The 4,461-nt window shown below is 49.5% G+C and overlaps 1 long non-coding RNA gene across 2 annotated transcripts; it reads right to left on the reverse strand.

Annotated features, from left to right (window-relative positions):
• Window positions 1–1,118: 1,118 nt before the first annotated feature.
• Window positions 1,119–2,599, reverse strand: LOC129546203 (uncharacterized). Of its 2 annotated transcripts, none has more exons than XR_016035969.1 (3): window positions 2,314–2,599; window positions 1,363–1,699; window positions 1,119–1,219 (listed from the first exon to the last, which is right to left on the reverse strand). It is a non-coding gene; the product is annotated as an uncharacterized LOC129546203 (long non-coding RNA). The 2 variants fall into 2 exon arrangements; XR_008683841.2 differs by having other exon boundaries at window positions 1,363–1,584; window positions 2,314–2,543.
• Window positions 2,600–4,461: the final 1,862 nt, after the last annotated feature.

Here is a 4,461-nt window from a genome sequence, read left to right on the forward strand (position 1 = left end):
GATCACTTCCCTACTGGGGTTCCAACTTCCATCCTTGGCCATTCTGCACTCAGAATAAAATCCAAAATTCTTACCATGGCCTTTGCAATCTTACATGATTTGGTCCCTTGATTGCCTGCTCTTATTTCTTGCCATTCTCCCCCTCACTCCGTGTGTTTCATCTTTGTAGGCTTAGCAATTTCCTACCACAGGGGCTTTGCACAAACTCTTCCCACCGCCTTGAAAGCTCTCCTTCCTTCACCTAGCAGATTGCCAGTCATCCTGCAGATCTCTTTAATGTTTCTTTGACAGAAAAAAACTCTCCTGCCCTCCCATTCTCCCACTCCCAGTTAAACTGATGTTTCATACTCTTGTCTTTCATATAACACTTAGGTATGTATGACTATTAGTTCAGTGATTCTTCAACTTTTGGTCTCAAGGTCGCTTATGCTCTTAAAAAGTAATGAGGACTGGACTTCCCTAGTGGCACAATAGATTAGTCCACCTGCCAGTGCAGAGGATATAGGTTTGATCCCTGGTCCTGGAAGATTCCACATGCCAAGGAGTAACTAAGCCCACGAGTCTCAACTGCTGAGCCCAAGTGCTATAGCTACTGAAGCCCGAGCTCCTACGGCCTGAGCTCTGTGACAAAAGAAGCCACTACAATGGGGAACCCTCACAACGCAGTGAGGAGTGGACCCAACTCTCTGAAACTAGAGAAAGTCTGGGCATAGCTACGAAGACTCAGCGCAGCAAAAACTAAAAATAAATGCATAAAAAGTAATGAGGACTCCAAAGAACTTCTGCTGATATGGATTATATCTATCCATATTTACTGTATTAAAAATTAAAGCTGAGATATTTAAGGATTATTTATTGGTTCATTTAAAAATAATTTTTAAAAATCAGGTTAACATAAATCCTATATTTTACATTTAAAACAACCATATTTTGGGGAATTCCCTGGCAGCCCAGTGGTTAGGACTCTGAGTTTCCACTGCGGGGGGCACGGGTTCCATCCCTGGTCAGGGAACTACGACCCCACAAACCTTGAGTCTTGGCAGAAAAAAAAAAAAAGCCAACCAACAAACAAAACCAACGGTACTTGAAAGAAAGAGAACATTTAGTAAGAAGAGGGGCAGTGTTTTACAAATTACTTTAATGTCCTGCTAGACAGAAGATAGTTAGGTCTTCACCTCTGCTTCTGTGCTCAGTGGGTTGAGATATTTTGCAGGTTGCACTGAACATTTGAGAGAGAAAGTGAAAGAGGGAGTTAAGTGTCAGCACTATGATAATCATTTTGACCCCGGGGACCTCAAGAAAGAGTGCTGGGGAACCCCCCCCCAAGGTTCTGTGGACTGCACTTTGAGAATCACCCCTTACCTTTCAGTCCAATAGGAACTAAAAACAGTATCCTGGGAACTGAACATCTCTGGGGCCAGGGTACCTGGTTCAGGAGACAGTTCTGAGGCCATGTAAGGTATTCTTTGAGCCTCAGTTTCTTCATCTCTAACATGGGGTTGGGCTTCCCAGACGGCTCAGTGGTAAAGCATCTGCCTGCTAATGCAGGAGCCTCAGGTTTGATCCCTGGGTTGAGAAGATCCCCTGAAGAAGGAAATGGCAACCCACTCCTGTATTCTTGCCTGGGAAATCCTATGTACAGGAGAGCCTGGCGGGCTACAGTCTGTGGGGTCACAAAGAGTCGGACACGACTGAGTGACTAAACAAAAAAGACAACATCATGAGGTTGGTGATGATGAAAATAATAAAAATACCTCCCTCCTAAGGTTGTAGTGAGACCCATAGGAGATAACTGTCCAACTCACACCTGGCATGTAGCATACAACCAACATTTGCTGTGATAGTTTGGGAAACGTCATTTTTTTTTTATTACCAACAGTTTTTATTCATGCAGTTAATTTCTCCAGAGGTCTATCTTATGTTGGGAAAATGGTGATGACTGAGAAGCGCCTGGCCCTACCCTCATGGGGCTCCCAGTCCAGTGGGTCAGAGTTTTAATTAGTGAGGGATTGCCCTTAGCACCAGGTCTCTGAGGAGCATGAGTTCATAAGACTGTGGAGGCAGGGAAAGGCATTCTAGGGAGTAGGAACAGCATGCAAGGAGCCATGGCAAGCGGAGAGGGGGACAGCTGTGACCCAGGGGTTTGGCTCGGTTGTGTCCATTTTTCTGCCCCCAAGACGCCTCAATCCTGTTGCTGGTGATAAATACATGTGTATATCTGGTTCCTCTCCCCTCCTTCCCAACCCCTCTTCTTGTATAAAGTTAGTTCCTTGATTCTGTGCGCTTTGAGGGAAGTCCCACCTCTGATCTAACCTCAGTCTCTCGTGCTGCAGATCCTCCTTTTTGCTGCGTATCCAACCACAGTGCCCTGTGGAAACCTGGGACGTCCCAGCAGAAGAGGTGCCCGGGATGGCGGGGGTCGAGTCTAGCGCCTTCACTGTCCCCCATCCGGGGGCCGCCGCTCCGGGCCGGGTGAGTCAGCCCCCGGCGGCTCCCGCGTCATCCCGGCCGCTCGGCTCCGCGCTATTTCGGGTTCCGGGCTCTATAAATAGAGGCTAGCGGAGCTGAGCCGCTCCCCCTCCGCTCGGGCCCCCCTGCGTCCCCAGCCCCGCCACGATAGCCGGGCCGCGCGTCACCGCGGCTAAGTTTAGAGGCGGGTGGGGACTCTGGCCGGGTCACTGCGCCCCTCGGCCGCGCCCCCGCTTCCAGAACCTTCGGTCCGGCGGCAGTCGGCCCCCCGCCCAGAGTCTCTTGGGCGGAATTAGGGGCGAGGTGTCCCAATGTTCACCATCCTCACCCTGGTCCTTTGGAGGTTCAGAGGAAAGTCGAAGTTGGGGTTAGGGGAAGGTTTGGAAATGGGGCAAGGTCTGGACTCTGAAGAGTTGCCCAGGAACTTCGGTTGGGGCTGGACTCTGAACTTTGGAGTATTTGGAAGAAGGATGGGGAAATGAGTACAGTACGGACAGCCGTTAGACTCGAACTCGCAACTCTGGGAGCTGGAAAGATTCGAATTCAGGATCCGAAAGTTCAACTTGGGAACTGAAAGTAGGAATCCAACTTGGAAAATATGCTGTAGAATTGAGAGCAACTTTCTCCCCGCGCAACTAATCAAATAGGCTCAGAGTTAACCTGAACCGCGCTCCGCGGGGCCTTTGCTGCACCTCAGCGAGAGAGAAACGGGTCAGGACATGGGTAGGGACCGCCCGCCGCTTCTCTGGGGGGTCTTGCCCGAGGGTGGGTACCTGTTCCAGCGCCCTTACAGCTCAAATCCTCTTGTGGGATGCCATCGCCCCCTGGCGGAAAAGACACGTGTTGCAGGTTTCTTTGGCAATTTCCATTCTCCCTCGGGAGAAACTGAGTCCCGCCCAGGCTGGCTTCCTTCTAGAAACCCTCTGTGCCCTTGGATTTAGAGACAAATTTTCATAGGCCATCTGTCACTGGGGCCTCAGCTCCTTCATCTTTTAAATAAACTATCGATACCTACATGCATGCTCGGTCGCTAAGTCGTGTCCGACTCTTTGCGACCCCCGTGGACTGTAGCCTGCCACGCTCCTCTGTCCATGGGATTTCCTAGGCAAGAATACTGGAGTGGGGTGCCGTTTACTCCTCCAGGAGATCTTCCTCTCCAGGGGACCTTCCCGACTCAGGGATGGAATCCTTGTCTGCTGCGGGTCCTGCACTGGCAAGCGAATTCTTTAACACTAGTCCCTAAGAGAAAGGTAATTATGAGGATTTAGCTAACAGCATGCACTCAATCTACTTTGATATTTATCTCGTTGATGGTAATATATACATGTTTTTAAATTTATAAAGTCCCTTTTCCTGAGACTGTGTGGTCTCCTCCATCATCTACTTCACATCACTTTAAAAAAAAAAAACAAAGACACCATCTCCAGAGCTTAAATGACTGTCTGGAACTCTTTTGTGTTTTTTTCTTACCGCCTGTCTCCCATGAAACCATCCACATAAGTACAGGGACCTGGTCTGATTTGCTATTAGCTGTATCTCCAGTTGGGCTTCCCAGGTGGCGCTAGTGATAAAGAACCTGTCTGTCAATGCAGGAGACATAGGAGACACGGGTTCGATTCCTGGGTGGGGAAGATCCCCTGAAGGCGGGCATGGCAACCCACTCCAGTATTCTTGCCTGGAGAATCCCATGGACAGGAGAGCCTGGTGGGCTAGGGTCCATAGGATCGCAAAAAGTCGGACACGACTGAAGCGACTTAGCACACGCGCACACACGTATCCCCAGTGTCTGTCGCACAATAGATGCTTAATACGTGGTTAGTCAAGGATGAGTGAACCGTGCAGCTCAAGACATGTCTCTGTGGCCTCACTGAATTCTCACAACCTCAGCAGTTACAGATGTGGAAGCAGCGGCTCCAGTAGTAAAGTCGCTTGGTGGAGGACCCTGTTTCTGTTCTTTGTTCATTCAAACAATATATGGTTCAGTAGTCCCTT

The sequence above is a fragment of the Moschus berezovskii genome, chromosome 22, assembly GCF_049115385.1.
Source record: "Moschus berezovskii isolate FMDL1 chromosome 22, NW_MosBer_1.0, whole genome shotgun sequence".
Classification (NCBI taxonomy): domain Eukaryota; kingdom Metazoa; phylum Chordata; class Mammalia; order Artiodactyla; family Moschidae; genus Moschus; species Moschus berezovskii.